This window comes from Piliocolobus tephrosceles, chromosome 11 (assembly GCF_002776525.5).
Source record: "Piliocolobus tephrosceles isolate RC106 chromosome 11, ASM277652v3, whole genome shotgun sequence".
Lineage (NCBI taxonomy): Eukaryota > Metazoa > Chordata > Mammalia > Primates > Cercopithecidae > Piliocolobus > Piliocolobus tephrosceles.
The window spans coordinates 85,593,658-85,614,296 of NC_045444.1; the positions used below are offsets into that span (position 1 = coordinate 85,593,658).

Sequence of the window (20,639 nt, forward strand, 5' to 3'; positions counted from 1 at the left end):
CGCCTGCATTCCCCGACTCCGCGGTCCGAGAGGCCGAGAGCGGCGGGGAGGGAACTTCGTTGGCCCTGGGCTTCCCCGAACTCACGAGCGCAGCGCGGGAGCCCTCGCCCTGCGTACTTACTGCTCACGGTCTGTCTGAAACTTGGCTGGCTGGCGCTCTGTCCATGGAGCAAAAGTAGAGAATCCAGGGTGGAAAGTTTCTGGTGCTTGGCTTTGCGGTGTTCTCCTAGTCTTCTTCCTCTTTACTCCTTCCCTTTCCCTCTTCCCCAGGTCCTAACGTTTAAGGTCCTGGGTCAGGGTGTCTTCTTCTGGTGCGGAGATGGTTGTTATGATGATGATGGGGGGAGGGAGGAGGGGGAGGAGGAGGAGAGGGAAAGGACTCCTCCAAAGGGACACCCGAGCGAGCGGGGGAGGGGACGGCGGAGGAGGGGGGAAGAGGAGGCTGAAAGAGCCTTTTCACACCTTCGGGAAGGAGACCCGTTCTGGAGAGAAAGGGCTGAGAACCTGGAGGCAGCGGCGCCGGGCCGGGGCTGCCGGCTCGCAGGGCAGCTAGCTCGCGAGGAGGCGCGGCCAGAGCGGTGGGACCGGTGACACCAAGAGCCGAGAAGACGCAGGGACCCGGGACCGCGCGCGGGAGGAAACGCGGCGGCCGCCCAAGCTGTCACCTCCAGCCTCTCCCCTCTCGGCCGCCTCTGCCAGCAGCCAGAGCCGGACTCACTGACAAGCCGCAGAGAGAGACACACTGAGAGGGAGATGATTATTAGTTGCGTTGAGTCATCAGGCAAAGTGAGTCCTTTTGGGTTGTCCTCGGTTTCCGATTTCTCCCCCTCCCCCTTTCGGTACCCAGATCTAGCGCCTTCAAAATAATAATTTGGGGTGGGGGTAGGGGAAGTCTCTGGATTATTTCGGGATGGGGGTGGGGGGAATGGATCTAAACCCAAGCCAGACTGGTCCACCGCAAGAAAAGAGGGGAGTGGGGGGCGGGGAGGAGGGCTGGGGAGGTTGCGGGGGAAGGGGGGCCCCGCCTGGCAGGAAATTAAACATCAATCAATCAATCGCTGTGAACACGGCGACCCAACGGCGGCGGGGCTGCGGAGGAGGCAGAGGGACAGGCGAGGGGAGGGTGGGAGGCAGGGAGGAGGGAGGAGGAGGAAGGGGAGAGTCGGCGGTCGGAGCGGGGTGACGAGGACCTCGTGCACGAGGCGGCGAAGGACCGATGGCAGAGGACCGAGTGCCGCGCGGGGTGGTGGCAGCGGCCAGCGGGTGGGTGCGTCTGGGCGCAGGCGGGCACCGGGGCCCAGGGTCTGGTCCTCCTCCTTGTGGCGGGTCCAGGGCGCGGTCGCCTCGCCCAGCCCCTAGGCGCACTCGTCCCGGCGCGGAGGCGGCGGCGACAAGGCAGTCGCTGGGTGCCGCGTCTGCCGGCGGAGACGCAGACCGACGCGCAAGAGGCGACCGCGGCTGCCTCGGCTCCCAGCTCTGTTAACTGCGCGGAGTACTTTCGACTTTGGAGATAGGAGGGCGATCGCCTCCCCCACCCACCGCCTCCGCCCACCACCCACCGCCTCCGCCCCTCCGAGCAACTTTTCCCGGTGCCTGCGAGCTCCCCCTCCGCGCCGAGCCGAACGTCCCGGCCCGCCGCGCTTCGTGCCGCCGCGCGCGCAGGGAAGGCCGCTTCTCCTTCAGAGCTGGCACGGCCGCGAGTCCGGAACAATAGCCCGGGTGTCCCGAATGGCAGGAGCACGGCCACTGCCCGCCGGGCTGTGGGTGGCACAGGAATGGGGGTTGCGTGGTGGGTGCAGAGTAGGGTGCATCCCTGGATGGCATCCCTGGAGCGCTCGCCGCTCCGGCGACATCGCGAGCGGCGCAAACCGGGCCGCCTGGAGCCCGTGACGCGGTGGCGGCGAGGGCGGTGGGGCTGCCTGTCCTCGGGCTACAGGACTGTGGCTCCTGGGGACCCCAAGCTGCTCGAGCCCAGGGCTACTGGCGCCTGCAGAGCTGTGCCGTGAGGACCCAGCCTCCCCGCCCTGGGGGAGGCCGCACAGGAGCGTCCCCAGCAGGTCCCGCGAAGGCGTAACAGAGCCACAAACTTTTGCCGACTCCCGCGGCCGCCTGACTCCGGCCGCGGTGCTCATTTAAGGTGGCGCGAGCACTAGCCGAGCAGGCTGGCCTCTGGCCGCGCTTTTGTCCCTGCGATTCTGCTTGGGCGCAGTGCCTCCTTAAGGAAAAGCACGTGGGCAAGGGCCGCTGCCCCCGCGAGATGCCAGGGGCGTCGGCGGACGTTAGCCGCTAGGACCTTAGGCGAGAAAATGTGGACGCATCCCCGCCGGCCCTGAGGCCAGAGAATCCCCCTCAACTAGTTGCGCCTCCTGTCCCTCCCGCACATGTTGACTCTCCCTCCTAATCCCCAAGACCCCGAGGGCTCTCCCACAGCTCCCGCAGCAAGAGCCACCGATCCCCCTTAAGAAGTGTTGACTGTACGGCGGCGCCAGAGGGCCAAACTAAGTTCTGTTTCGGGAAACGCTCTCGGGAGCAGTTCTGTAAATCGCGGCTGGGTGCACAGACTGCGGAAAGCTGAGTCCGCCGATTGTGCCCGGGACAAGACCGCCTTCCACTAGCCGCTTCTCCTTGGTAGGCGGCATGCGCGCGGGCTTAGAGGCTTGAGAGCCTCTGGAAGAGAGAGGGTCCCAAGAAGGAAACCTGCCCCCGGCCTAAGTGTCGGCGCCCAGATCACCACGAACCCGGCACCCAGACGCCGCCCACCAAGTTCCAAAGAAGTCCGAGGCGACCCGGGAGTCGGTCGGATCCCGGCCGAGAAAAGAAACAAGAAGGATAGCAAATCTTAGGAGAGCCACCCTGAGAGTTTTAGGCAGCGTTTGCCTTTCCCTGGTTTTCTTCACCAAGCCCCATCCTCCCCCTGCATCCCACCCCCAGTCAAACGGGTGGGAGAAAATGCACAGTTCGAAGTCGGTGAGAGCAAAGTGGGTCTAGTAAATCAACCCGTGGTGGTAGCTACAAGGTAGCTAAAAGGTTTGGGGCTGCAAAGAAACAAGCTGTAAGTTTGAGCAACAAACTTTTTCTTCAATCTGTAATATGTCGAAATGGGAAGGGGGTGTTGCAAAAGCCAACTACCACTGTCAAACTTAGCCCGTTTACAACATGGGGAAAGGCGTATTTCTTACTAATATCTCAACAACGGTAACAATGCTGTATCCTTCCTTACCTTGATGTTGAACTGCGAATCCTCCTCCGGATCAATGTCCAGGAACTTAGAAGAATTGGTGATATTAGGAGTTCAGTACTTCTGGAAAAAAATGCAAATGGTTTAGCCAGGATCTTTCCTGTCTGATTCGTCACTATTATTATATCTGATGATGCGAATGGTTGGAGCGATTCAATCCTAAGTCATTAATGAGCTATTTTATAAACACCACTGTCTGAAGATCTTCATTTACATTTTGCTAAGGATCACTTCGCTAACCTCACAGGCTTGTGTCAACAACATGATTTGCAGGACTTCAGTTACACTCTTATAAACAACACGGCTGTATTGTTAATCGGTTAATATTTTATAAAGTGTAAATATTTTATTATGTTTTGAAGGGAACTATTGATTCTAAATTATTAAACCCCTGAGAAGGACTATTTAAATGAAATATACATTTAAGTACAATTAAATGTACATTGTGGCTAGTTTGTTTTCAGATTCTGCACCCTTTTATATTCATTGCTTTTCTCTTTATTGGAGTTTCCTCTTGTCCATTTCTGATACTGAAAAAAATCTATCATGTTAGGAAAAAACCTAAATTATTTAAAGTTGCATTAAACTTAGAGGAAAATGTCAAATACGATTAATTATGACCAGAAATGTATTTTGAATGTTTGTAGAGTTGTATTTCATATCACATTTTACAAATTTCTTTCGATTTAAAGGAGAGTTCTAGGAAGTTTTGTGATGTATGTCCGGTGTGGGTTTTTTTCCTCTCGAGTTTTGTCTCTAATAAAGGCCTTTTCTGTTTCAAATTACATACGCTTTTTACTGCACAATTTTTGTGTTGACTTTATTTCAACTGAAGCGATTATTTCCAGCAGATTTAATTTCGACAATAAGATATATTTTAAATAATATTTTTACTTTCGCTAGAATTTTCTACTGTTTAAAACAGTAAATAAATAAATTTGATGATGGTTCAAGAATATTTGTTTGGTTTCGTTTTGTATCCCTCAAAAGGTTTATTTCCAAACATTTTTAAAACAAAATAACAAGAAAAGAGTTGTTTTATTTACGTTTGATTTTTTAAAATACTTTTATCTAAAACCGATTTTGTGCATTAGGAGATAGTTTGCTTCCGTGCTCAAAACATGGAGTTCACATCTGGGGGACATTTTTATCCCTCAGTTTCTTTCTAACTGACTTTTTTGTCGGGAATCTGCTCATATTTTCCCCCTTTTCTTCACCCCTCCCCTCCAAGTTTTTCTTATGTCATTTAGTAAAAGGCCGCCTATCTTTCACAAACACGGATTTGTTATTTTAAAAATCAATAGATCTTTATATGCTGATGTTAAAGGTGTATGGTTTTTCTTATTTCCATCTTATCTCCTTTTCTCTCTGTCAGGCCTTCTTTTATGGCCTGCAGTCTAATGACGTTTCTTGATTTCTCTTTGTCGACACCAAGTTTTTGTTGTGCGTGCTTTCCACCCTGGTCAACCTTCCCTCCTAGAGGCCCGCTCCGGACAGCGTAGGCCTGGTCGCCGGGGTGGAGGGTGCAGGGTGCCAGGCGCGGGACTTCGGCTCTTGCCTGGGCCATCCCGAGCTCTGAGGGCCCGGCATCCATCCCCAAGCTCCAAGGCTTTCAAGTTCGGTCACCCAAGCAGAGAGATCCTGCCTCTTAAAGAGCCCTGGAAAGTTGTGCCGCGTTTTCCCTCAACCCTGGAACACGCAGGGAAAACTATGAGAATCGCCCGCGTCAAAAGCTTTCGACGGCTTCTAGGAACCCAAGCGGGCCTGCCTCTTCCTCCGGAGCTTGCCCTGCTGGGGGCGGGAGGAGGGCGGGAGGGAATCATTTCTTTCAAATGAAGCCCACGCCAGCTCTGAAGCCAATTTCCGCCGCGGACTGTCCGTGGGGAGTTGGCGACCAACACTTTCTCGGACGGCATAACCGCGAGGGGCTTAGATTGGAAATCGGATGCGCCTAGAAGACAAGAGCCAGGGGCCAGAATACCCCAATGGGGGACGCGCCTTGGAGGACGCTTCGCCCAGGGTGGGCTTGAGCCCTTTCCCAGAGTGCTCCGGGCGTCTGGGGACTGACCCGAGCGCAGGGCGGGGGACACTTACTTCGTTATCCGCTCGCCTTCCTCGCTGGCATCAGAGCCGGACAAATCCCAACCCGCGCCAGGCAAAGATAGATGACTCCTGGCTCCCCCGGCGGCTCAGGGGGCCTGGGCGGGGGAGGAGAGGGGAGGAAGCCGTCGACCGCCGGAGGTAGAGACGGTGGAGGTCCTCCTCCCGGCCCCAAACGAATGAGCCCCTGCGGCCCGAGCAGAGAGATACGCCTCACGGGGACGACTGATGGGGAAGGATGGTGGGCAACAAGTCCGCGCTAGGCGGTGAGCCTAGCACCCCAGAAGCCCGAGGGTCTGGGGCTAGTGGGGCCGACCGTGCAGGGGCTGGGTGGGCGGGAAGGGAGGTGCCAAGGTCGGCCCAGGAGCTGCCTCGGGCGAGGACGGGAAGCTTTCTGCACTGGGCTCCCCGGGGTAGGAGATGGGCCTCGGGTGTGGGCGCTGCCTGCCCTGGGGGAAGAAAGCGAGGAGATAGGTTTCAGAGCTGGGGGAGTCGTTGGTGGGAGATCTGGTATCCCTTCGGCGGCTGCGGGCCGGGGGACCGGGGAGGATGGAGGGTCCTGCGGCCTGGAGCACCAACATAGCCACACCGGGCAACGCCCCCCGGGGCGTCCTTTATTGTTTTGCAGAGCCCGGAGTGTAATAGATGGGTCCCCTTCTGCAACCGCGCTGCGAGCGAATGACTGCCCTGCTAATCTAGTTTACTTGTAGAAATCGACTGTAAACCGGGGCAACAAGGCAAAGGTGGGGGAAGAAAAGGAAGCGCCCAAGGAGCCGCCGCTGCGTCCCGCCCCCACCTCGGAGCTGTTGGGGTTGGGGCCCGGGGTGGCGCTCCCGACCCGCTGCGTTTTTCTTAGGGAAACACCGAGTGAGGCAGAGGATCTCAGGACCAAGGTGGCTGCTAAGAGCCCCGATGCCTCGGCTTGGCGTCAAGGTCCCGCCACCCTCGAGCCCGGGTCACTGCCGGGGTCCCGGCCCCAAGCCCCGGCGTCCTCTCCCGACAGCGCCACCGCGTGGGCTGAGGCCGAAACCTTCGGCGCCGGCTCTGCCCGTCGCGTCCTGGAGCCAACCCTTCCGCGTCGCCTACAGTCCACGGGTTAAGGATGTGGCGGGGGATGGGCAGGTCCCTGGCCCAGGGTACCACCCGGCCACTCAACACAAAAACGCTCTGGCGCGTGCAAAATACGAACAGTTTGCCCCAACCCCTTGAAATGAAAAGCACACCTGGAAAGCCCAAGCCATAGCACCCCGTCCGCACCCCAAATTTCAGGCAGGCCAGCCAGCGTCCAGAAATCAGCTCCCACCCCTCAGAGGGGCGGGCAAGCTCAGGTAGCCGGGTGCAAGGGGGCCCAAACCGCAGCTGCCTCCCGAACGCTTTGCGGCTGTGGGCCCACGCGGGTCTTGAACCAAGCGGAGAGGGCGAAAGAGCCCGCTGCCGGACCCAAGGTCCCAGAAACCTACGAGGGACGAGTGGGGGGCAGTGTATCCGCCGGCCCAAACTCCTACGGTGTGGGGGCCAACTTAGAGGGCTTCCCGAGCTGGCGCTTCGCCTGTTTTCTCGGTATCACGAATCCCCTTGGACACCCTTTCAGTCAGTCAAGACCTTGGCCTCCGGGAAAGGCCCAGGTGGCTGTGACGGCGGTGACTCGGGCTCAGTGCTCCCCCACCCGTGGTGCCTTCCCTCCCGCCCTACAGCCAAGCCCAGAGGAACAAGGCATCACCTCGCGCGGTCCGGGCGCCACATCTGGACTTGGGAACCCCGAGTCGGGCTTAGAGGACTTCAGTGGGCAGGTTGGGGTTTATTTTCAATAAATTCAGCCGTTCATACACACCCCCACCACCAATCGCACGCGCGCGCACACACACACATACACACACACACACACACACACAGAGGGACTTGTCAACTATTGAGACAGCTATCCAGAAAGGTGTAAATTCACCTGGTGCCCACCCAATTGCAAAGCTCCCAGATCCACACAAAACATTAGCGAACCCTGGAGGTCTGAGCTGCCCCGCGCCCGACTCAGGGCGCGAACACCAGCGCTCCGGCCGGGTCGCAGGGGCCGGTGCCCAGCGGGCCGGGGCCTGGGGAGCCAAGCAGTGGGCCGGCTGAGCTCCAGGGCCCTGCGGCTGCGTGGTCTACTCGCCTACTCCCTTATTATTGGCTGGGACCTGTTTCTTTCCAAAGTCTGGTGCCCAGTGTCCTACCCTAGGCCACGCGGAGCTCTCTCCCTGCGTGCCGGGCCCTGCGCCCCTGCCCAGTGGCTCACCTCGGCTCGCTGCGCCCGCCTTCGCCCCAGGTGCCCAGGACCGAGCGAGGGGCTGTGGGTCGGCGTGGGGACGCTGGCTGCTCACCTCCAGGAGCAGACAGAAGGTGCCTGCGGCGTCGCGCGTCCAGCCCTGGGGCTGATTTAAATAACTAATAAGCTCAGAGAAATTTTACGAGGGGAACTTTTCCTTTTAGTATCAATAAAGCCTAGTAATTTGGTTTGTTGGTTACCTATGCCCGAGTTCGATTTTCTCAGTCTCTCTCTCTCTCTCTCTCTCTCTCTCTCTCTCTCTCTCTCTCTCTCTCATTTAGAGGCAACGTTTTCAAAAACCGTCAATTGCGTGTGTGTTTGGTATGTGCAAGTGTGAGTGTGGATGTGTGAAAGTTATTTGTTTCAGAAGTCCTTCGTCTCGAGAGCAATCATCATTGTAGCTTTGAGTGAAGAGTTTTCAAAGGTGAACTGTTGTTATTTCTGTCAACAGAAAACTGTTGACAACCATTCGAGTCTCACAATACAAATATAATATAAGGGAGGGTGGAGTTTCTAAAGATTGTCCCGTTGGATATGACAGAAAGACCTCTGCAGTGTTTCCCTAATAGTTTGCATTTTAATTAACTTTCATTACATTCTGACTTCAACTCAATATCAATATCCGTTGTTTTTAGTAAAGACTTCTATATAATAAAACATTGAAATTTTTGTTTTGGTTTTCCAATCTTCTTGAAAAACCGTTCTTAATTGTAAGGAATTTTTCCACCTGGGAACCATGCTGTAATTTAAAAATATAAAAGACCTTTCATGGACAATAACTGCAAATAACCCATTTGTTAGTGTCTGCGGAGTTGCTGGCACCTATACAACATCTCTGAAATATAAGGCAATCTAAGAATGTTCCTCTCCAACCATAGTGATATATACTCTTTTCGTTTTTGTTGTGTGGAAGTTAAAAACACGTTTAAAGGTACTTTTTAGAAAACTGTTGTGCTAAAATTTACCTGAACTTAAATTCCTTATCAATGTTAGCCTAACGAAATGAAGAGTATTTCTGAATCAGATTATTGTTAGAGTCATACGCAAAATAGTAAAGGAAAATACATGGGAATTAAAGTTTGCAAACCAAGACCAGGGAAAAGCCGGCTCCAGAAGTTACCAGGAACCCACCCAAATCTGTGCACTCTTATATCCTGTATTTACATATTATAGACAACTTTTCCTTTCCACTTTTAGCTAGAAAATTAATGGGCTTCCCTTAGTTCACTTGGTTTTATGCTGTAAGACCCAAAGTCCACTGAGGGTTGCCCCTGCCAGGTAACTTCCGGAAACCCAGAGTTACTTGGAGATGTACCCGGCCCTTTGCACATTCCAAGTGAAGGACATCTCGCCCATTCTTTCTGGAGCCACCACCCATCTAACCTCTTCTGGACACCCAAGAGCTGGGGCACTGGAGCACCTGACCCTTCTCAAGATCATTCCCCAGCTCTTGCCCGCACTTAGCTGCAGCAGGATCTGAGCTGTGGGTATACATACTCCCCATTTTCTGCTTTCCCAGAGGATCACAGACAACTTTTCTTCCCATCTGCTCCCTGCTGGACTCCTATGATCACCCATCATCCCCAGTTGTTGCCGTCTCTGAACTCTTGGTGACCAGCTCTTGTCCCCCAAGCTGGCCGAGTTGAGACAGGACTTGTCCTCCCAGCGCTGTCTCTCAGTACCAGGAAGTTGAGATCAGTGGCAGGGAAAGATGGAAGGATTGGCAAGGAAAGTGCAGGGCCAAGTAGAGTAGCTCAGAGCCACAGCAATGGGCACCTGACCTCCCCTAAACAACCTGTGGTCTCTCCGGCTCCCTGATTTTCCACTCTTGGTCCCATCCCGGGCTACCAGCCTCCACTGAGCTGCTCTGGGAACTTAGGGTGTCTCCCATTACCTCTCTGCTGTGGCATATTTTGGTTTCAGTTGAGCTATTTTCTGAAGATGTGGAAACTCCACTTTTATTCTTTTTCTGTGTCTCAGTACTCTTTTCCGTTTTTAAGAATGTCCCCCAAGTTTTGCCAGACCCTGTGCCATCTCCCCAAGCTCTATTTACAAGAACAAAAAGTGATTTGTCTGTTTATAACAGGTTTAACTAAGACAGTTATGCGCCGTGAACTCTTGGGGCCTCAATCAATGCACTTGGATTTGGAAAGTCAGATAGAATCACATCTTACACATGCCGCCCCAGCTGGCCGCCCAGGCTGAGGACAGAGCTGTTGTTTTCTACATCAGCCTCACTGAACCTGGGCAAGTCCCCTGCAGAACTGGCGTCCCTGCTCCTCCCAAGAGACCTCAAGTCAGGTCTCCCGGCCAGACTCAGGCCTTCCTGATTCGGGCCTGAAGGGCGGGATGCCCAGAGCGCTCCTGTTGGCTGGGTGGCTAAGGAGCCAGGTGTGTAACTTCTGAGGATTCCGCTTTCAGGCTGCTGGAGCTCTTCCCAGCCCGAGGCCTTAGCTCGGCGCTCTCCCTTGTCCAGACCGGCCAGTTTCTGCGTGGCGAAAAAGGGGCGAGGCAAGTCTCTCTTTTCCAAGGAGCTTTTATTCAACAGCCTCCCCTCCCCCCAACTCTCAGCCTTAGGTGCTGGGCTTCAGCCGAAGCGTTTTTCAAGTTTGTCATCATTGGAAACCTCGGACAAGTGGAGAGTAAAATTTTAAGGGTTTCTAGGTAGGCTCTGACTTCAGGCATTCAATGAAAGGGGAAGGGAGCTGAGGGCGAGGGGGAGAGACGTGCACAGAGGGCTCCCTGTAGTCTTCTGGACTTCCCTCCCTCTGCAGCCCAGTTGCACCCACTAGCACACACTAGTCTTCCCTTCCTCTGGCTCCGGAAGAATTCCCACCACATTCTTTAGCTCTCAGAAAGGAGAGAGCAGTCAGGTCAAGGTCTTTCAGCATCCCTACCCCAGTATAACCTTACCAGCCCCCTCACCACCACCACATTGGCCTAGGACACAGGACCCCGGGGCCAGGGCCTCAGTGACTGCGGCTTTTGCCACCTAATACAGAATGGAGTGTCCCCGCCTCCCACTGCTTCTCTGGGTCTCAGCACCCAGGCCCTGAAACCCCTGCGATTCTGGCCTGGGAAGCCAGACTTGCTACCAACATCATGCTATCACCTATACTTGATCCACTCAGTTTTCAGTAGATGTGGAATCCAACAAGAGTAACACCACCCTCCACGCTCCACCCTCTCTTCCTTCCTTCCCTCCCTCCCTCCCTCTCTCTTTCTTTCTTTCCTTCTTTCTTTCTTTCTTTCTTTCCTTCTTTTCTTTCTTTTCTCTCTCTCTTTTTTAAGAATCCAAGGCACTTGAAACGTTCTGAGTGTGCCTGCAGTGGGGTCTAGGCGGAGTTGCTGAAAGCTGGTGAGAGCAGCCACCTTTGCTGTTACTGAGACCTTGGCAGGGTCAGCTCTGGTGGGCTGTGTGCACCCAGGCTCTGGTGGCCCCAGGATGGCTTCCTGCAACCCGGTAGGAGGACTGGGGTGGGTGGGTCCAGTATTTTGTTTCTTCCTCTTCTTTTTTATTTTTAATGTCCCTCTTTATTTCTGTTGAAGACTATCCTCAGTATAAGAAGGGTGCAGTTGTTTGTCCTAAAGTGGCCTGTAAGTCGCTCCTACTCTGCCACAGGACATTAACTCCGGGAGTGCCTCCTGGCAGGGCCTTCGCTTTGGGCCTAGGCATCCAACTGAGGCCCAGCAATCCCACCTGTGCGCCATCTTGCAGTGAGGTATTTGTGCATCTGGGGCGGGGAGTGAGGGGGAGAGACCTAGGCTGGTGCAGTATCCACTCTCGCACCTCCTCCCCGAGTGGAGCTCCAGACTAAGTGAATGAATCCATGAATCAGCTCCACAGCGGAGGGGTAGAAGAAGCAGCCCTCTTCGTTAAATGGGCTGTTGGCAGTTGCGGCTGACTGCCCTACCCCCTCGCAGGCCCGCCTCTGGGCAGGCCTGAGGTGGCCCTGGAGCCCCGCCAGCAGCCCCCGCCCCTCAGGCCGAGCTCTGGCCCTGGCAATCTCTGCACTTTGTCATCACGCCTGAGTATTTGACATTCGCAATTATCTGCAAATACCCTGATCGGTTTGTATATGAAACACTTTTTTTCCTGCCTTAAGGTTGGAATCTGGTAAGTTTCAGACAAGTGGTTGCTGGGGGAGACGACCCAGGGGACCGTGAGGAACCGGGCCGGTGAACCCGATTCCGCGAGGCGGGCGTCGCGAAGGGACTGGTCTGCGTGCCTCACCGGGTTCCCCAGCCCGGCTCCGAGGAAAGGCCGCGCGGAGGCAAGGAAGGGCCCACATCTCGAGTCTCCAGTCTCTCCTTGAAAAGGGCACCCCCTAATCCCGGAGGAAGGGTGGGTGAAGGAGGAGGGGAGATCCCACTACAGGCAAGGCCGGAAGGTTAATCATCTTGATAACCGGAAAGGGTGCTGCCCCGCCTGGCCGTCGTCACCAAGCGTGTCAGTCACCCGCTCTCGATTTCGCGGCAGAATTACCTGCTCAAAGAGCCATCCCAAGAAGCCCTCAGCTCCGAGGTCTTCCGGCCCGTAGTCTGCGGGAAGTAAACGGCGTCCTCCCTCCAAAGAAGTGGATGCCCCTTCGACTCTCCTCCGCCCCCCGGCGGTTCCTAAATTTAGGAGAGCCAGCCCCGGCATCACTGACTACTACTGCACCTCAGCTCTGGGATACCCGCCCAGTACGGACAGACCATCAACCAAAAAAAAAAGAAGAAAAGAAGAGTGGTGGTGGTGGCGGGGTAAAGTAGCGAGATCGCTTGTTTGACTCTTCTGTTTTCTCAGGAACCTGATCCTGGCCCCCGGCAGAGCCTAAGGGCCCGAGGCCAGGGACCTAGAGGCCGGACCAAGTTCGCGCGAGGTGTTCACAGCCTAGGCGCCCCGGGCTTGGCTTCGTACTCGCCAACAAGCCGAGTTCCCTTGCCACGAGTACATCAGCAACTTCAGAAATAAACACTAGCGAAACCCCTTTCCACATTTAGCTTGTTGCAGTGCTGCAGACACTGGGCTTAGTCGATGTTCACACCTATTACACTTTCCCGGAAAGTGGGAGGAGCAGGGGGTAGAGAAAGGTATGTGTATTTGGGGGGAGGGGAGATGTGTACAACACCTTCCACAAAAATGGGGAGGTAGCTTAGAAAGTTTTACTTTGTAACAGCCCAACTTCTGAGAAGGCGGAGATAAGAAGAAAGCAGGCAGGAAACGAATCCCTTCCTCCTCTCCCCTTTACCCCCTTCCTTTACTCTCTAGACCGGGCTGGTCACCCGGCTGGGAATCAAGAGTATGTGGCTGGGAAGACACCAGTCTCTGTGATCGGGTTCAGCCCAGTTGGGCAAGAAAGTGTGGGCAGCTGGAGAAGGTCGTCACAGTCTCCCGTGGAATCTTGATGCCTGAGAGCCCCATACTGGAAAGGGCTGAGACGACTCTTCCGCACACAGGTCGCAGCCCCTGCCGGAGGATCCCCAGGAAGACGCTGGGGACGCTCTGAGCGTCGGCCTTCCTTTACCTCCGACTCCCTGGAGCTTGGTCTGGGGATGCCAACTTGGGGCACGGAGGTACCGAGCTGCTCCGAAGCTGGAGGGTTTCTGCTTGGGTCAGAGGGATCACGACCTCAGCAGAGCCAGGAGAGGGTCGGGTGACACCCTCTGCGTATTGCACTTGATTCAAAACTGACCTCGGCCTGCGGAACAGGCGAGGGCAAGAAGCCTGGTGGCAGGTCAAACCTTCACCCCATTATTTTCTATCATTTTTTATGCCCACATCTTTGTTAAGTGTATGGCTGCTATACACCAACGGCTTATTCTACAGGAAGTGCCCCCGAGGAGGACTGGGTTAAGCTTTGCAAATTTGGCTTCCCAGGCAATGCGCTCCATTATTCTGCTCCCGACTTACCCACCACACCAGTGGGAACCTGGACAGCACCCACTTGGCAGAACTGATTACTGTTTGGGCCCAGCGGAGTGCGCATTGCGCTAACACGCTCACGGAATTGCATCCTTGCCGGAGCCTCCGCACCGTGCGCCCTTCAAAGAGCTGGCGACCCCGCTCACGTGTAAGCAACCTTCCACTTTGAAACTAATTTGCACCCGCGTCTTTCACCCCAAAGGACTTTGCTGCGGACGCTGCTCTGACCCAAGACGCGGGAGAGAGGTTCCAAAGGCTAGAGCCAGGGACTGGGGGAATCCTCTGCTCACCTTAGTCCTTGATTTCGAAGGCCCCAATTAACTATCTGTTGTGTCAGAATCGGCGAGTGCAAAGTGGCTGCGCCCCGCTGACGCTCTCTCTCCCGGGTCCGGGTATCCCAGGGCATCCGGAGCTGGGGTGGGTTGTGCGAACTACTCAAAGCACGCGCAGATACCGGGCAGGGAAGAAGGGCTCCGTGTTCCAAGGATGGTCGTTTACCTCTCCTGAGATCAGCCCTGATCCACTGGTAACCTAAGTGCCTCTGAACTCGGGGAGCGCTTGATGGGGCGCCTCCCTGCCCCCACCCCTACCCCTGGCTCCTTCCCAGGCCCAGCATCTTTCCCATCTTTCTCACCCCTACCACCCCCACGGCCCCGCCCGTTTAGAGGCGTGCGGTGGGCACTGGGTTTACAGAACCGGCGTTTCAGATGTTTATTTGCAACTAATTGCTTGTGCTGGAAAATGCTTGTTACCCGCGCGGAGCGCTTCCGCTCTGCGCGGTCAGGCCAGGCGGGCTGCAGCTTGCTGATCCCTCCCGCAGAGCCTCCGTGGAGCGGGCGGCTGGGAAGCGGTTGTGCCACCCGGGACCAAGCCATCGGCGCTGCTCCGGACTCCCGGTAGGGGGAGCCGCCGCGGGCGCCAGGCCAGCTTGTGTTCTGGCCTCTGGTGGGCCCTGCTGCCAACGGCCGGGACTCCCAGCAGAGCGCGGGAGGACTCCTCACCTGCCCTCCAGATAAGGCGCCATGAGCAGAGAAGGGAACACAGGGCCAAGCTCCCTCCTAATTCCCTGTTGTTGCAGAGCAAAGAAGTTGGGGGAGAACTAATTATATTCTCCAGGTCTAAATATTGTTGAAAAATTTGTAGGTGAGATCACCTCCTTTGCCCATATCCATATATAATATATCCATTACATGTGTTTGCCCATATATATGTATATGCCATATATAAATATGTACATGTGTGTATATATGTGTATAACAGTGGTTTAGAACTAGTCTCAGTTCCACAAATTTTAAGCCCTTTTAATATTTTAGGTGACATAATCCCTTCTCACTGTATTTTCCAAGTCACTTATTTCCAAGAGTTTTAGGTGATCCCAGCACAAAATAGGAGCTCAGAAGACACTTGCCGATTTTGCTGCAGTAATGTCATCAAAAGAGTCTCTCTTTTTCTGACTCCATAGACTTAAGTAAGGGTTTAAAGGCTTTCATTTTAAGGTATGACTGATGTTTAGAGAACAAGACCAAGCCAAGGTCAAAGGGAAAGCAGTTAGACTGTGAAACTGCAGACCCTCCACTGCACCCAGTGTGGCAGTACACCTGTGCTGAACGGCCAGAGACTTCCTGGTCAACACTCCCACAGATAAAAGACTGAAGGCTTTCCTCATACACAAATCCATCTTTGGCTGGGGACCCACAACTCATAACAACTCTCCTAATGCCAAGTCATCAAGGCCTCTTGAAAGAGAATCATAAAAACAAAGAATTTCAAACTTGGAAGGAAACCTAAAGTTTACTGGTGAGGAGCTTGAACTGAGTAGAGGCAAGGAATCATACTCCAGGTGAGAAAGGCCCCATTCACTGAGCTGAGACTGGAACTCTCCTCTTCTTACTCTCAGTCCAGTAAGTTTGACGACAGAGCACTCATTATCATTGTGATTATGTTCCCACATATTTTGGCCTTCTTAGTTAGGCATACTCCTTTAATACTATTGTAATAATAGCAAAATCTGGAAGATCTTTAAAAGAGTGTAACAGTTGCTTCCAAGGGAGGCTGAATCTTAGAAATGGCGTTACATATAACATTGACATATCTGGGGGAAAGACTGGAAAAATATAGTTTCATTGCTTTTTTGTGTGTTTTTGTTTTTGTTTGAGACGGAGTGTCACTCTGTCACCCAGGCTGGAGTGCAGTGGTGCTATCTTGGCTCACTGCAACCTCTGCCCCCAGTGTTCAAGCGCTTCTCCTGCCTCAGCCTCCCAAGTAGCTGGGACTGCAGATGCCTGCCACCACGCCCAGCTCCTTTTTGTATTTTTAGTAGAGATGAAGTTTCACCATATTGGCCAGGCTGGTCTCAAACTCCTGACCTCAGGTGATCCACCCGTCTCGGCCTCCCAAAGTGCTGGGATTAGAGGCATGAGCTGCCAGACCTGGCCAGTTTTATTGTTTTATCCCTGTTTAATAATGTTGGATATATGAGACCAGGCACAGTGGCTCACGCCTATAATCCCTGCACTTTGGGAGGCCAAGGCAGGTGGATCACTTGAGGCCAGGAGTTCAAGACAAGCTGGCCAACATGGTGAAACCCCATCTCTGTCTCTGTCAAAAATACAAAAATTAACCAGGCGTGGTGTGGGGCACCTGCAATCCCAGCTACTCGGGAGGTTGTGGCAGAAGAATCGTTTGAAGAGGGAGGTTGCAATTAGATTGTGCCGCTGCTGCACTCCAGTCTAGGGTATAGAGTGAGATCCTGTCTCCGAGCAAAACAAAGAATATTGGCTACATGCAAATATGTGGATAAATGAACGAATATACAAACAAAAGAATGAAAAAGGTGGAATTGTTGGTATTATAAAAGCGTTCTTCCAAGTTGTGTATTTTTTCTCCAAAAACCAGACCTCACTTGGTCTTTAATTTAAGTGTTTGTTTATAGATTTTTAAGTGTTACATTTTGGTGTCATTTTTAAGAACCAACGGGCAGGAATTTCTAAAATAAGATTTGAAAAAAAATCTAATAAAAATTTGATTTGGCAAATGTAGGGAAATTTTTTTGAATGAAATATTAAAGGATAAGCCCAAAATATACCACTGACTTTATCATACATCCTGGGATATAAATGATATATTACCATCCTTTCTATAATTATCCCCTTTTTGTTTTTTCATAGGATCAACCCCAAAATTACTATTTACAAGGTCAATTCACTATTCCTTTTCGTATTCTTGTTCCCAAAGGCAGAGATACATTATCAAATGAAAGTGTCTCAGTCTTTTTCCGTAACTGGTGTCCAATCTTTAGCAAATGGTGCTGTGATGTCATTGAAATGGGTATTGGACAAAGTACCAATTGATTTATTGATTTCCCTTCTTCAAAGTCATTTGGGAATTGAGGAGAAGAATGAAAGGCATAGGCTGGCTGAGATGTGCAATACTTATTCTATCACACACAGACACACAAAAATTACATTTGGCTGATAAAATTGACAATTCAGAAGCATTGCTTACAGAAATTCATAACGAGATGATATTGAGGCCACTCAGCTGATCAACTTGCCTTTTCTTCTCCTTATCATTTTATTTACTCTTCCAATTTCAGCCTTTTAGAAGTCAAAAAGCACCAGGTTTTCAGTTAACCTACAAGGGGAGCGTGAGGAAAAGAGGAACATCACAGGAAAGGAAATGGTGTATGTACTGTTGCTTTCAAACACAAGACCCCATAAACTCTGCTCTGGGGTCCTATAAGCACAGTAATATCTCTAATACTGACACTTGCTGGGAATCTCACAAGGGGTCTTCTGTGGTCCATGGACTGGTGTGACTTCCCACCTTGGGTGGAGCGGGGGGTCTCTGAGAGTGTCCTGTGGGCTAAACTTGTGATGGTTCACAGCAGACCCATGACAATAAGGAAAGTAAGGCTGCTGTGATTGTCTTAGGTTTTTTAGGAGAGAGTTTCAAAGCAGGGCTCCTTTCAGCCTCAATCACTGAACCAGTTTTTGAGAAGAAAGACGTTTAATCCAAGTCCTGTTATAAATGCCAACTAAACCGCCCAGAGAAACTCCACATTCTGCCTAGGAATTACCATACACAACAGTATTACAGTGAAGCTGAAAATATATGAATAAAAACAAACCTCGGACTTCCTCTCCCTTGTATGGGTGAGCTGCCTTGAGTACCAGCGAAGATTTACCATAATACATTTGAAACACAATTGCATGCTAGCTGCTTTGTTTTTCCCGCTCCCTTTCCCCACTTCAAGAAGAATGGAATATTTTTGTCTTCCAAGCTTTCTATTCATTTATCTCAATCCTCTAGGCTTAGCACCATCATTTAGAAAATCCCTGCTCAGCCAGGTGCGGTGGTTCATGCCTGTAACTCTAGCACTTTGGGAAGCTGAGGCGGGTGGATCACCTAAGGTCAGGAGAGTTCGAGAACAGTCTGGTCAACCTAGTGAAACCCCGTCTCTACTAAAAATACAAAAAATTAGCCAGGAGTGGTGGCAGGTGACTGTAATCCCAGCCACTTGGGAGAATCTCTTGAACCCAGGAGGCAGAGGTTGCAGTGAGTCAAGATCACACCATTGCACTCCAGCCTGGGCACCAAGAGTGAAATTTTGTCTCAATTCAAAAAAAGAAAAAAAGAAAATCCTTGCTCACCAACAATGCTTGACTTTTCTATGCCTGTGTGTGCTGGAGTAGGGGGAAGGGTATGGTGAAGAGAGATTCTTCCCTCCTCAGAGCATATGGTTCATTTTTCCCACTCTTGAGCCTGGACTGCAGGCTCTCGCTATCCCAGGAGAAACTAGATGGAGAATGCCCTGGAAGAAGGATCTGAAACACTGCCTACCTACTCCCCATACATCCCTCCCCAGCCCCTCTCCACTGCCCAATCCTCCCTTCTCAGGCTGGTGTTGAAAATGTTGGATAGGGAAGTGTGATGGAGAAAGAAGAATTACGATCACTTTTAAGAAGGTTATGTGGAGCTGATGAAAGAAATGATTCTCTTTTTAAAAGACTGCTTTTATTTAGGCCGGGTGCGGTGGCTCATACGTATAATCCCAGCACTTTGGGAGGCCAAGGTAGGAGGATCACTTGAGGCCAGAAGTTTCAGACCAGCCTGGTGAGACCCCATCTCCACTAAAAATACAAAATTAGCCGGGTGTAGTAGCATATGTCTGTAATCCCAGCTACTTGGGAGGCTGAAGCATGAGAATCACTTTACCCGGGAGACAGAGGTTGCAGTGAGCCAAGATCATGCCACTGCACTCCAGCCTGGGTGACAGAGCAAGACTCTATCTCAAAACAAACAAACAAACAAAAAAACAAAAAACCAATTATTTATGCAATAGTATCCATCTTCTGCAATGACTATTAAAGATTAAAAATTCTGTAAATATTGAAGGAAACAAATTATGCTTTAGGATTTTAAACCTACAGAGTAAGTTAATTCTGTCTTTGCCATTTACTAGCTGTGTAAACTTGCAGAGATCAGCTTGAGACTCTCTGAGCCTCATTTTTTAAATCTGTCAAATAAGTATTACACCAATAGGTATCTCAGAAAACTGTGAGGATTAAATTAAATGTTACCTGTAAGTTGTTTAGAACAGTTCCCGGAACATAGTAAAAACTCAGAAAGTGTTCAGTAAAATGTTCAGTATATTATTGTGGTGTGGGAATTGCTGATCCAGTTGACTCAATTTACACTGCAAATTACTGGATTTGAACAAGGAGGTGAAGATTGAGTCACCTTGTTCTCTTTGATCCATTTTCTTTTAGACAAAAATCACTCAAACAATCCTGTTACTTCACTAGCAATGAACTGTCTCTGGATATTATTAAGCATCTCACTAGTACCTTTTCTTCAGCTGTATGGCACTCTATCTTCCTGTACACCAGAGGCTCCTCAGCTGGGTAAGGTGAGCCAACATTACCAGGACTACAGGCTGAGAGGCCATTTCAAAGTCTTTCATAGAAGGCTGTGCTTGGGCAAGTAGAAATTTTCATCATACAGTCCCAGAGATGTGAAATTATCAAGGTCAGAGAAGAGAAAAAGAGACTCAGAGAAACTGTGTTCTCTAGTCTTTCATTCAGGAACAAATGGCGTTGTACCAAATGGGTGAAAAGATCCCAGGCTTACTCTGAGAAACACCTCTGTCTTCAGAATTAAACTTGCACAGTGGCTAATAGTGTTTTGTTTGGTGTTGACAAAGTAGTAAGACATTGCCATTTCTCTTTCTCTACAATGATGTGATTTTATGAAAGAAACTGGTTTCACCTTGTTGAATTGGGCAATATTCTCCATCCAGTTTATAAATTCCTATGCTGTTCTTACTGTGGTCAGCTTTTTCTCTGTGCTGTGTTCTTTTTGCTGCACTGAGAGCACAAGTAGCCCCAGGAGGCAGCAGTGACAAAGCTGAGACGTCCAGGAATGACAACACCAACTCATTCTGTCCACTTACCTGCAAGACCACGTGAAAATCCAGGCAGTTCTGCATGAAGACTCAAAAGAGCTGCCCCTCCAACTTTTCACAAAAGCAAAACAGATTGTAGGAAGTAACAGCTAAAGGCCCACTGCCTCCGTCCTCCGTGTCTCTTTTCAGATGATTTCTCAAAGTCCACACACTAAGTCAAATCTTCCATCAGCAGGCCTACCACTGCCTTTGACTTGAGAGGTAAATTATTAAAATGCAAAGAGTTGTCAGGCCCAAAAAGAGAAGGTCAGAAGAAAAGCACTCAAGATACTGCTCTGTCTGGTTTTCTCTTTGATTCAATGTTGTGTTCTTTGTGAACTCTGCCTCCACATTGACATTGGTTTGAAACATTCCGACAATAAAATGTCAGTGACCTTGCAGACTGTGTTCCCTCCCACAAACCAAACAAAAATTGATTGCCTTTTAGCAATCAATATTCTTTGGCAGCTTAAGGGGAGATGCTATGCTGGGAACCCTTGTCCCACTTCAGCCAACTGGGCTGTTATAAACCAAAGCAGAACCAAGGAGCCTGAGGTAGCAACTTTCTTGCTCTTTCCCTCTCCTCCTACAAAACAGCCATTCATTTTTATCACTTTCGTGGATATTTTCCGTCCTAGGAAAGGGA

At 51.5% G+C, this 20,639-nt stretch overlaps 1 protein-coding gene and 1 pseudogene across 3 annotated transcripts in view; one reads left to right on the plus strand and one right to left on the minus strand.

The window, feature by feature from the left end:
- Positions 1 to 14,091, minus strand: part of SATB2 (SATB homeobox 2) — a 200,579-nt gene extending 186,488 nt beyond the window's left edge. Inside the window, exons 1-2 of one of the 3 annotated variants that reach the window (XM_023218251.2) lie at positions 7,611 to 7,883; positions 3,221 to 3,301 (exon numbers count right to left, since the gene is read on the minus strand). The gene's annotated coding sequence lies outside the window, so the exon portion shown is untranslated. Of the gene's footprint in view, positions 1 to 121; positions 874 to 3,220; positions 3,302 to 7,610; positions 7,884 to 13,838 lie in introns of those variants that run through there. The other 2 variants (XM_023218254.3, XM_023218258.3) reach the window with 2 other exon arrangements.
- Positions 12,661 to 13,869, plus strand: LOC111545591 (annotated as a pseudogene).
- Positions 14,092 to 20,639: the final 6,548 nt, after the last annotated feature.